Genomic DNA, 13,682 nt, shown 5'->3' on the forward strand with positions numbered 1-13,682 from the left:
GGCATACTTTCCCTGTCCTCCATTTTATCCTCACAATAACTCCGTGAGGTAGGTTAAGCTGGAAGTGTGTGACTGGCCCATGTCGAGTGTTTTTGTTAACATGGATGTAATGCCAATAAAGGTTGCTGAGTGAGTGTGACTGGCCCAAGGTCACCCAGTACGTTTCCACAGAAGAGTGGAGATTTGAACCTGGGTCTTCCAGATCCTAGACTGAAATACTATACCTCACTGGCTATTGTGGGGAGGCTACTGTTGAATACTAGCAAGCAGGAATGCCTGGGTGAGTCATATGAGTTGGGTGGTACTAAGTTACTTGGCGGTTGCTGTTGGGTCTGGCCCCTTTGAGTCTTTCCTCAAAGGTCAAAACAGCACTGGAAAGGGCCCTGCCCCTTCTCTTCAGCCTTTTGTTGATAGAAACCAAGTGTGGCAATACTGTTATGGGCCGATTCCAGACGGCCCCCCGCCTCACGAAACGTCGCGCATCGTCGCGCAGAAAACGTGAAATATCGCATTTTCTCGCGCAAGTTTTGCGCGACGTTGCGCAAAACTCGCGCGAGAAAACGCGATATTTCGCGTTTTCGGCGCAACGACACGTGACGACGCGCGACGTTTCGTGAGGCAGGGGGCCGTCTGGAATCGGCCATGGTTACCTAGCAATTACACATGCGTGCAAAAGGCTCATAGTACAGTGAAATTGTTTTTAACACATTAGCTTTTTTGTAAGTACACACAGATTCTTGTTGGATATTTAAAGCTGTCTTTCTGTCCATCCATCATTCGTGTTTTATAACCACTGTGTTAAGTATTCATCATAATGAACATGTCTAAAAGTTGGAGGTTCAGCTGTCATTCACATGTATTGTTGTTCAACTCTGCTTCATGTGTTTGACATAAAAAGGCCTATTGCTCCATTAACGTCGTTGTTCTGCAGAATCCATCCCCTCTCCTTGTCAGTGAATGGATTCTGTTCCAAGGGAACACAGCTCTGGTTCATAATTCTCAGCTCATGGAATACAAGTGGGCTGACATTTAACGGTCCATATGTTTGCACAGTGGTTTCAGATGTTACCCAGAAGTGAAATTAGAGCAAGTGTCAATGAAGACAGCTGACCATTACCAGGGGTTAACTTATCATAGTGAGAGAGGTAACATTTAGTAAGCCAGTTGCTGTAGCATCCATTCAAATGAATGAGAAAAATCTTACAGCTCCATACCTAGATTTCTAGGGTTGGCAACTCCAGCTTGGAAATTTCTTGGTGATTTGGGAGTGGTGCCTGGGGAGGGCAGAGATTGATTATGGCAAGCTCAGCAAGGATGTGATTCCATAAATTCAACCTCCAGAAGCTATTATTTCCTCCTGGGGGACTGATCAATGTAGTCTGGACAGCAGATGTAATTCTGGGAGAAACCAGACTCCACCTGGAGGTTGGTAACTCTATTTTCTGGTCTGGTTTGGATTGTGCTGGAGGTGGAGATAGAGAAAAGGCTAAGTTTAGAAGAGCAGGCAGGACTATAATAAATTTCTTACCCCTAAATTTCAGCCCCAACACCACTGTTTTGAGTTTGCTTCTCCCAAGTCACATAAAGCAGAATTATACACAGTCAAATTCTTTGTATTGGCAGTTTTCACTCCAGAACCTGAAAACAGTGATCTCTGAAAAACTTTATATTCCAATACCCACAGCAAGCTCAAAAATGGCAAAGATGCACAAAGAGACAAGGATACACAGAGACAAAATTACACAGCTGTAGACTTAGCTCACACTAGCATGGGGTGGCTGGAGATTAATAAGTGCCTATGAGAAGTTACAGTACATATTATACACTTTGTATGAACAAAGAGTGTAGGCAAACAACTGATATAAGAGTAGTTATAAATCACATGGTTTACTTTCTCTTGAACTCAGATCACAAACTCCCAGTTTACTGTTCCTGTTTATCAGACCTAACTTGTCCTAACACTTCCTGTACTCAGAAATAGAGATGGGCACGAACCTAAATACAAACCAAAGTTTGGCACGAACCGGGCTGGTTCGTGGTTCACAAACCAGCAGTTCATCAAAGTCCATTTCTGACAAACCACCATGAACTTTAGGCCAGTTTGTTTGGTTCATTTTTTGGTTTGTCACTGCAGACAGCCTGGTGCCAATCAATCAGTTTCCTAGGCAATGGGGGATGGGCTTTCTACAGACCTTCTGCTGACCCATAAGTGATCTACTGCTGACACAAAAGTGATGATTTGCTGACCCAGAAGTGATGTTTTCACGAACCAAACAAACTGGTTTGCAAACCGGGGCAGGTTTGTGAATGTTTGTGGTCCATGAGATGCAATGAACCACGAACCACCCAGTTTGTTTTTTTCCCGGTTCATGCCCATCTCTACTCAGAAACTCCATGTCCTGTTTTCCTAAGACACTCTCATCAGTATAGACCATGAATTACAATCTTTGGTGTCATCATATTGAGGAGCAAGCTCCTAAGACAAATAGTTTCAGCAAAGCACATTTTAAAGAACAAAGAACATGCTGTTGCAAAAGAAAATGATTAATAAATGCATTACAATAAAGCTGGCTACATCACCTGGGTCTGTCAAGGTCATTATTGTCTATTCTGATGTGCAGTGGCTCTTCATGATATCCAGTAAAGTCTTCCACATCACCTACTACTTGACTGTTTTACTACCTGGTAAAGCAAATGGATCTTCAAATCCAAAAGTGAAAAATGGAGAACTGAAATTGGTGTTAAAAATAAATTAAAGGAAATATTCTCTCTTCACTAGAACTATAAGGGCAGGCAGTGTTAGGCTATCAAAATGTATACAAGCTCTGGGCAAAATACAGATTTCTTGACAGGCTTCATGCAAAACACAGGATTTGAAACATGGGCCTGACCTAGGAGTGCAGGACTTTGAATTGGGGAGGGGCCATGTTTCTGTGGTAGGGGGAGCCTGTTTCACATGCAAAGGTCCCAGGTTCAATCCCATCATATCTAGTTGAAATGATCAGGTAATAGGTGACGTGAAAGTCCTCTGTCTGAGGGCCAAGCTACACATGACGAATGACACTTGAACGGCAAGTGGATTGAGTGGAGGGCAAGTGAACAGGGAGAAATACACTTGCCATTCAAGTGTCATTCGTCATGTGTAGCTTGGCCCTGAGACCCTGGAGAACTGTGGCCAGTCAGAATGGACAGTTCTGGATGACCTCAATAGATTAATAGCCTGACTTAGTATAAGGCAGCTTCATATATTCAATCCCCTTTTGAGTGACACGAAATCAAACCATGGATGGCAATGGGCAAATTAGATCTATGGTCTACATAGCTTTGTGTTTAAGTCTTATCTTCTTTACCCTTAATATATTGAGTGATAAAATTAGGCATTTTATCTGGCTGCCCAAGTCTGAAAAAGGAGCAGAATCAGTTTTAACAAACATAAGATCTCTGCAATCTTGCATGCACTGATTGAAGAGTTCCAGATAAATCAATATGGAAATAAGAGAAAAAGACAAGTTTGTTGGCCGGTATTCAGAACCACTGTAATGAGATCCTGTCAAGTCTTCTTACAGGTAGAGTGGAGTGTTTTAGAAATGGATTTCTAGGGCTATGCTTCCTAGCATTTCAGGCCATCAGCTCTGCCTGTGATCATATACACACTTGCCTGAGAATGAATCCAATGCAGTTCAGAATAAACATTAGAGGTGTGCACCTCAAAATTCCTGAGCTGAAAATATACATGAATAGGATGTGATGCTCCTCCACAGGGGGTATGGTGGTGACCTTCCCTCTGCTGCTGTCCACCTGTTGATGGAAGGCTCCCCATGGCCTTAGATTTGGGAAACAGGGAGCTTGGGTTGCATCACCCTGGGTGTCTCCTGCCTTCCCCAGGATGTGATCCTTCCATCCCTGGCCAGTGTGGGAGCCCTCTCTTCTACCTCTTCCTCAGGAATTGCCTATGCCACCTCTCAAGACTCCCACCCTAGGCTGTGTCCCAACACCTGGGGTACCAGTGCCCTCCACCCCTGGTACCACCCCCATGGACCTTCCCTGGGCTCTCATTGGCCTGAGGGCCTGCTGCAATGGTGCTGGCCCCAGCCTCTGGTCTCTAGTCAGCTCTGTCTCTACCCTTCCCCTCTGGGTCCTGGTTGGCCCTGCCTCTACCCTTGTTTCTCCACCTTACTAGTAGATGGTTTGAGAGCAGTGAGCCACACCAAGAGCCACCCTGAGGCTTTGGAGATGCCTGATGTTGCACCCACCTGGCTTCCTTGGGTTCTATTGTTGTTATGTGTATGTAGTGTACTTGTGGAGAAACATGGGGAATCAATGGTTTAGTGGGAGGGGGACTAACAGTTCATTCAATTTTTGGTTATGTATGAAAACCGCTGCCTTAGAGCCTCATTTCCCCAACCCCCCTTGAAAAGAACAGTATGCTCTTGTGCAGCCAGCGCTTGCCTTGATGCCTTCCCCAAGTGTTTTTTTGGGTCTGTAAAAACTGAACTCCTTGCTGTGTGTGCTCAAACTCGGTGGGATGATGGTTTAGAGGGAGGATGGTGCTCTGTGCAAGTTGAAAAAAATGCTGTTCTAAAGAGCCTCAAAGGCCTCATTGTAAAGAATGGGTCCAAAACTCATGATAATGAAAATAACTCAAATGAATTAGAACCAAACTAGCAACACCTCACCCAAAACGCACCCCCCCCCCAATACTGGTAAATTGTTCATTCAAACCCCCCCGATTCGAAACTGAAACAAAGTTTTTCTCAGTGAACACTTCTATACACAAATGTAATTGTTATGGGTCATTGCCATGATTTCTGGAATCATAAACACAAACCTAGGATTCTTAGGGATTACAACCCCTCCCCCACCCAACCCGCTCCCAATCCATGTTGTTTTTCATGTTTGGGTGCTTACTGTTGTCAGCAGTAGCAGGCATCTTGTCTTTCTTTGTTTCTCCTGATTTCTTGGGTAAAGTCAGTTCTCCTTTCCAACTGGATCCTCGCAAGGGACCAGGTGTGCTCCCAACTGAACACCATTGGAGATAAGCCCCAGAGAAGGCCTGCAGCTGCTCTTTGGAACTATATGAGATTCTCAGAGGCATGAGAGACCCCATCCATCTTGAACTTCTTAAATAGTGGTAGTAAATACTTAACTTGCTCTTACAGAGGATGCCCAATTTGAAGATATATGTCTGGTAGCAATTGGATGACTGATTCATCACCTCCCCGCTCCCCCCCCCCCCACATGCTCTATTTATTTGAAAAAGTGAAACTATTTTCAAAGATCGCAGTGATGGGGTGGGATGGGGGTTCTGCAAAGGAAGCCTTCCTTAAGGAGACAATGGACTATAACAAGGAAGGATGACAAATGAAGAGTTTTAAGCAGAACAGTTTAAAAAATCAGCCAATCACTGTAAAGGTATGTAGAGAAACTCGATGCGACCAGGATTTTTTTTTTAAAACACTGGTGGCCAGCTCATTCCTGCTGGGCTGCTGTCCTCACCCCCTCAGTATACCTAAAGGCACTTACTTCAGTGGTCTGTAAAACTGAACCTCTTTATTCAATTTGCTTGGAATTTAGGAGACTTTAGATTAGGGAGAAGACTATGTTCTCTGCAAATTTTCAGTGTAATCCTAAACAGAGTTACACCAGTTTAAGCTCATTGATTTCAATGGTCTTAGACCGGCCTAACTCTGTTTAGGATTGCATTGTTAGTAGCATTATCTTTAAAAACAGATACACTGGACCTTCATATTTCCCCCCCTTTGAAAATAATGGTGTTGAAATTCTAGAACCTGAAAAAAAGACAAGAGTTAAGAATCTTGAACCAGTACTGTCCTGCCCCAAAATTATGGATAGCAGTAAAAGTGTCGTCTATGAATCCCAGATATGAAACTATAACAATTTTTTCTTTGAGCACACCCCTAGTAAATATGCCTAGAATTAGGAGCAAGCTTCTTCAAGGTGAGAGGTATAGTTGGAAATACCAAGAGGATTCCATTTTTTCATATAATGGGAAAAACCTCTTTTGAATCACTAAAGATTTTGAACTAGTTCTTACATTGCATTTTTGTTCACTTAAATGTATGGGGACCTACTTTGTAATACTACAGCATTTTTTTTAAATATTCCAGAATGTATCAAAAAGCTGACACCCTCCTTCAATACTTTTTGAGTGTCACTTGACAAAGCTAACACTAATATATGTGTATTTGTTTCTAGACACCATTCAAATAACCTTTTAAAAAATGTTTAATAGGATTGTTTTGATGATTCTGGTCATCCCCACACCACCAGAAGATTGCTGTATGACTTGATTTACTTCATAAGGTGGTTAAGAGGATAAAATGGAAGAAGGGAGGGCCATTTATCTGCACCCTAAGTTCCTAACAGGAGGAGCAGGGGGGAAATGCATTAGACAAATATATGATTAGTACAAACTGTAGGGGATGGAAGTCTACACATTTGTATAATACTCTAAGTAAATTAAATTAAGATAAATATACAGCTCAACAGAGAGTTCCTAATGCACAAATACCTCTCCAGAAACAAAGCTTGTTCATTCAGAACTCCAAATGCTGGAGGGAGAGTCAGATGAGGATAATTTGGATTGGGATAGAAGCAAACAAAGTGGCTCATACAGTGAAGGCAGCCCTACAGAGAAGTTTTGAATAAGGCTTGGGCCATAGCAATGCTGATGACTGGCATGAGGTCCCCGTCAATCTCCTCTTGTACTGTCACCATCACTGGTACAGGAAGAGGTGACCAGCAAAACTTTGTGTTGCTACTGGTTGGGTCCAACTGAAGTAGTTTCTGCAGCAACATGAGTACTACGTGAGGTTTAGCTCAGTCCTGGTAATCAGGACAGCAGCTCACTAGGTCCTTTCCTAATCAGTTAAATAGCAATTTGCCCCTGTTAAGAAGCATCACTAGCTGAAGCCTTTTCTACAAACCTCTTCTTCTGTTGCTGGTTACAGGTTTCTCTTTTACTTACCATGGCCGATCTTGGCCCACCCCCAGCAAGATTTCTCATTTTTCCTCCTCCTTATTTCAGGCAAACTTGCTGTTTGTCTGCTGCTAATTAGAGCAGCTGGCTTCAGCTGCCTGCTTGAAATCCCAAGAGAAATCACGAAAAGAGGCCAGCTTGGAGAATTTCTTCTCACTGTCTTTGAGATTTAAAATGCACGTTCGTGGTTTAATGAGAAAATTACTGGGCTCATTTTCAACTGCAAGACGAAAAGTAGCTTTGGGCAGAACTCTGCACAGGCTTTTGGTCTAGAAAGTTCATACCATCCACTGCCAGTCATCAAGGGTATTATATTCAGATGAGATAATCCAAAGACCTTTTCAGACATGTCAAGTTGGTAGAATGAATGTGTATCAGGAGGAAAGTGGTTGCATCAGGGTATGTCCCTGGCCTATGTACATTCACAGGAACATAGATATGCAGCTTATACATGCTTTCTTCATGAAGTCAGGAACCCTGAGAAAGCAGAATTCCCAATCACATGGACAGATCCATATTAGACATGGGCATGAACCGGGAAAAAAATGAACCGCACGGTTCGTGGTTCATTCAGTTTCATGGAACATGAACCATGAACTTTGCTGAACTTGAGCCGGTTCACGAACCGGTTTGCGGTTCGAGATTCGAGGAAGCCCAGAATGGGCCCCTCCACGCTCACAGCCAAACTAAACAAGACCTTCCCAATGTCCAATACCCACCACATTTTCAGGGGAGCTAGTCCACACTGTTCTCTAAAGACCCCCCAAGTTTCAGAGAGATTGAACTCCGGGAAAGGCATGGCCCATGGATCCCCCCTTTCCTGTCATTTTCTCTTCACAGTAGCAAAAACTGGAGTGTCTGCTGGCAGCTACTTTGAGGGGCTACAAACTGACCTTCCCAATGTCCAATACCCACCAAATTTGCAGGGGAGCTAGTGCTCACTGTCCTTTAAAGACTCCCCCCCCAAGTTTCAGAGAGATTGAACCCCGGGAAAGGCATGATCCATGGGACCCTCCATTTCCTGTCATTTTCTTTTCACAGTAGTTAAAACTGGAGTGTCTGCTGGCAGCTACTTTGAGGGGCTGGCCCTTTTCCTGGATGGATGGGTCAGAATGGGAGCTCTCTAGTTGTCAGGGACAGCTGCCAATTAAGCATGGAGGCCTCAGATTGTGGGCAACCAAAAGACTGCCACCGTTGCCTGGGCGATTGATTGAATGGCGCCAAAGTGTCTGACTTCCTGGACTGGCAACAAAACACTAGGAAAAAGTAATTTGTTTCATAAAAATGCAGCCCTACAGAACATGTGTCTCTTTGACTATGAACCAACCGTTCCATCCGGAATTTTGTTCCATGGTTCGTTTCGTGCCCATCTCTAATACATATGTGTAAACAGGTAGATTATGTGTATTCCATTGAATGTGCACAAGTTAGCTGCCACCACAATCTCACTTGCACTCATTAGAACATTGGAAAGGAGCTTGACTGTTTTGTATTATGCACGTGTGAATAGGATTGTCAACTTCTATATTCCTAAATCATCATTTGGATTTTGGTTCTTCCCCATGAGGAATGAACCAGAGAGTCTTTGTTTTCACACCAATTTCTCTCTTCACATCATATTTTCCCAATGAACTTAATTGGTTGGATCCAACCAATTTTTCCACTGGTGAAAAGAGAGGGAAGAGGGGGTCCCCTTTAACCAGAAAAATTCTGTTCTGGGGATTGTAGGATCAGTATGGCTAAATCAGGTGAGATTGACTGAAAAAAACAGGCTAGATCCAACCCAAAGCATTTTCCCATGCCATCTTTTGCTTCACTTGTATATAAATTACAAATAGGATATAAATCACATTAAAATAGGATCTCAGAGGAGTGTTAAAGAAACAAAAGTATCATCAAGGACTGCACCAAAATGAGGTGAATCCAGCTGATTAACAGCATATGATTGAAAAATAAAAAGGTCATATCAGTTTATCACCTACTAACCAAGCTCTTTATTGTTCTGACATCTGGCACAAAATCCAGGTTGGTCTCCTCTCCTCCCCCACATCTCAATGTGTGAACTGGACCTGTCAAAAGAGATCACACTAGAATTGCTCTTGATGGTTCAACACAAACATAGTTTTACTGTTTTAAAATACCATTTTTGCCATGAAGAAGTAAGAACCCTCTCTTGTTTGCTGAATGTTTTCGCGGGGGGGGGGGGGGGTCAATCTTTTAAAATATTGTGTTGAGAAGAAGTGGCTGTTATAAAACAGAAAAGGTTGGCTTTATGTAAAACTCAGTGCTGGGTAATGGAAAGAAAAATACATGGCAGCTCTCGATGCATTATCAGTTGAAGCACTGATCTTTCAAAGCCTTTAAGTATCTTGGTCTGTTGCCATGGTAATGTTACTTAACTCAGAGTGCTTGCGGTAAGAAAATGGTTACAAATGCTCTATATTCTCTTGATGCAGCTGCCGCTTAATTGCCACAAATGCTAAAGGGGCCCCTGTGCTGAAATGTTTGTGCTGGTTGCGTTGAAATTTCAGAGCTGCCTTAGTTGCAGAATGCTTCACCTTCAGATATAGACTGCATGTCTCAGTTTATACTGCTCATTGACTTGCATCCATTTGCTTGACATCAGGCCTCCACAGCTTGTGACTCAATTGAATGCTAGGCAGAAGTTCCTTCTGTAGATCTCAGAAACAAAGGGGTGGGACTGAGTTGATGGGACCTGGTCCAACTTTGTTGGGAGTGGAGTCTTCACTTGCCACCAGCCACATATTGAGTTGAATTCTGAGTACTGTCAGTAGAAGACATGGATCTCTTCTGTGCCATCCCCACCCCTCTCGGCCCAGTCTCTACTAACTCCTTGAAAGTAATTATTGGAGTCACAGAAACCACATGGACTATGCTGACTAGGAGGCTGAGATGGGGAGGCAGAATAGTGAAATTGCCCTTTCTTCCTTTTTCGACAACAGAACAGCACTGATGGAATGAGGAAGAGGATTTTCATTTCTCCCTCTCCATTGCAGCCACCAGATCCAGACACATCTGCAACCTCAAGAATCTATTATCTAGGTGTTGGAAGGGATCGCTGGTGGGAGGGGAACATGGGAAAACTCTGTATTTTTGTTCTGCTGATAGTACTCAGGATCAAACTTAGGGACTCAATGACCCTCTTCTTTGGTTTGTTGCCTGGAATTGCAATACCAAGGTCATTCTTTCTTTCTTTCTTTCTTTCTTTCTTTCTTTCTTTCTTTCTTTCTTTCTTTCTTTCTTTCTTTCTTTCTTTCTTTCTTTCTTTCTTTCTTTCTTTCTTTCCCTTTTCCTTTTCCTTTTCCTTTTCCTTTTCCTTTTCCTTTTCCTTTTCCTTTTCCTTTTCCTTTTCCTTTTCCTTTTCCCTTTTGTCATTCTCACCAATTTCAGTTCACCAAACTTTTGTCACTGTTGTTGTTGGAGCTTCTGTGGAGTTGAATCCTACTAGCTTTATTGATGGAACAAGAGGGGACAAGGCTGATCTTGTCCAGTTCTCCTATCACAGATCCACCCTGTGTGGCATTTTGTCTACACAGGACTCATGATTCCTGGTGTAGTCTTTTGTGGTGGTGGTGCGGGGCTCCTCTGTCTTGTACCAAGCTGATTAGATTCAACCCCTTATTTCATTTATGCCATTTACACATCACTTTTATTTAATTGATGGGAAAATGTAGTTTAGAAACATTATTCCTGGCATTGCCTTTTGGGGGAGCAAAAGAGTCTTCCTCTTTCTTGTGCCAAGCTGATAGGATCCAACCCTTTATTTCATTTATATCATTTACACAATGTTTGATATACAGATAGTAGGTAAACAGTAATTTAAAGCAACCCTGACTTTATTAAATGATACCAGCAGTTTTGATTGAATCCAGCAGAATCCAGATGTCAGTCATAAGAATCTTAATTGCTATTTAAAAAAATTAAACAATTCCAAAAAAACTAAACAAATCCTAGCTTTTTTGAAAATTTGCTGGTTTCAGTCACTTCTTGTCTAATTATAGGCATTCATAGAGAAATCTAACTTGGTTAATACAACTCAAAAATGGAATGATTGATTTAAAATATTAAATTATTTTGATGATGATGATCACCATTTGCATAATTTGCTTTCCCTCTTTGCTTTCAATTAAATTAAGCAGCAGGTTCTTCTGACTGCTGTGGAATGCCCCTGGAAACAAACTCCTTCAAAATAATGTTACATTTGAATATCACAGTGATGTTTCCTGATTCATTTGCAAAATAGCTGGAAGGCAAATACAAACAATTAGTACTGAATCTTCAACTTATCTAAGAGGGTACAAGCACAATTCATATCTTCCTCAACAAGTTAAATGATATAACTTTATACTCCTTGGCAACTCTGATTCCCTTGTGGATGCTTTTTGAATTAAGCAAGATTTTCCAAACCACTCATTTATCAGCTATAAAACAAACAAATACCACCAGCTAGAGCGCGAAGCAGGAAAGGCCCATTGTGGTGTGATTGTTAGACTGTCAGACTAAGATATGGGAGATCCAAGTTCAAATCCAACATTAAAAAACATAATCCCCAGAAACCAGTGAGAGAATGTTTTAATTTTCCATTCCATTCCATTGCTGAGACTGGCTGTCATCCTACAGAGAAGCTTCAAAGAGAAATTACAATGCTAGTTTTTCTGAACTAGAATTCATTAACAAGTTCAGGAAATAGACCCCTCAGGGCTGACCATACACACATGATTCTGATCCCATTACAGATGCCAATTTTCTGCATTTCCCACCTCTATTCATATCTCCTAGCTCTAATCAAGCTGATTACGTTTTATATTGTACCTCTGCATCCTGACTTCAACTGACGCTGCCTTATAACACCCCTCCCATCTCTGACCTGAATATAACAGCTGATGGATCTTTATTCTCATTTGTATCTTAAAAAGTGAGATTTGAAAATTTTGTTGGTCTTTAAGGTGCTACTGGATTCAAGTTTTGTTCTACTACTATATATTAAGAAGAGCTGGATAGCCCAGGCAAGCCTGATCTCGTCAGATATCAGGAGCTTAGGCAATGGCAAACCACTTGTGTTAGTCTCCTACCTTGAAACCCCTGGTGGGGGTTTCCATAAGTCAGCTATGCCTTTACAACACTTTCTACCACCACCACCACTACCCATCTGAACTATCTTCTAGGAAATTATTTCTCCAAGTCTATTCACTGGTCTTTATCCAATCATGTTCCAAACACTCAAGGGTGCTTAAGTTTCTTAAGAGAGGCCTGTGATTTCCATCAATTTCCCCTTCTACTGCTAGAGTCGCCAACCTCTGGGTAGGGCCTGGAGTTATTTCAGAATTTCATCTGATGTCCAGTCTACAGGAATCAGTTCCCCTGGATAAAATAGCAGCTTTGGAGGGCGGATCCTATGGTATATAATAGATTCCACCCTAACTCCCGTCCTCCCTCTCCTCCACTCTCAAATCTCCAAGAATCTCCCCAGGCTGGCATTATCTACTGTAGACAGACCCTCCCACACACACACATACGCTATACTATCCCAAAGGGTATGCTGACCATAAAAACTAAGGTTTTTTGGGAGAGGGGCTCAGTAAGCTGCAGTGGGTGGGGGAATCAGTAGAAATTACCACCCTTCTTAAGAAATATCGTGTGCCCTCAAATTTTTGGGACTGTATGAGTGGATACTGTACGAGAGATGCAAAAAGGTGTGCTATAGACCAATATCATCAGATCTTGGAAGCTAAGCTAAGCAGGGTGAGTACTTGGATGAGTAGACCATCAAGGAAGATGCTGCAGAGGAAGGCAATGGCAAACTACCTCTGCTTCTTACCTGAAAGCCCCTTGTAGGGGTTGCCATAAGTTGGTTGAGTTGATGGCACCTACATACATGTGATTGAATAAAGGGTAGAGTTGTTATGCATTCAAGCATCCATCAGTTCAGCTCATCTTGACTGCATGTCACTCATGACAGGAGCTGAACATTTGACAGGATGTTTGGTCTGCCTCTGTGCATGAACAGAAACACATTCTTTGGTTGCAGAAATACTGCCCAATCAAACATAAGCATCACATTGTTGAAACAATTATGTTTTAAAACCTGCATTTCATGCTTAAGCAGTTCAGTCTCCATCTTTGTCTGTTGTGTTGAGTCTATTAATGGCTACCAAAGGGTGCAAGTCTAGGGCAGTTCATGCATGTGTGTTCATGAGAGTTGTAGTTGATTCTCCGCCTTCGCCTCTGTAAAAGCATAACTTTGGAGAGTTGCTTAGTAGCAAAAGTGTCCACAGATACAGAGAAATTAAAATAACTTACCAAGGCTACTGCACAGCGGCAGTTCTTTTAGATGTATGGGTTTTAATGTTTGTATTGGTTTTTAATGTTTCTATTCCTATTTTAATATTGTATTACTGATTTTAATGTTTGTATTTATATTATTTCAATATGTTTTTAACTGCCTGGAGCACTAAATATGGTAGAGAGGTGGCACACAAAATAAATAAATAAATAAATAAATAAATAAATAAATAAATAAATAAGTAAGTAAAATAAATAAATAAATAAATAAATAAATAAATAAATAAATAAAGAAAGAAAGAAAGAAAGAAAGAAAGAAAGAAAGAAAGAAAGAAAGAAAGAAAGAAAGAAAGTTGCCCAGCTTGGCTTTTGAGTCAGG

The sequence above is a fragment of the Eublepharis macularius genome, chromosome 13, assembly GCF_028583425.1.
Source record: "Eublepharis macularius isolate TG4126 chromosome 13, MPM_Emac_v1.0, whole genome shotgun sequence".
NCBI lineage: Eukaryota > Metazoa > Chordata > Lepidosauria > Squamata > Eublepharidae > Eublepharis > Eublepharis macularius.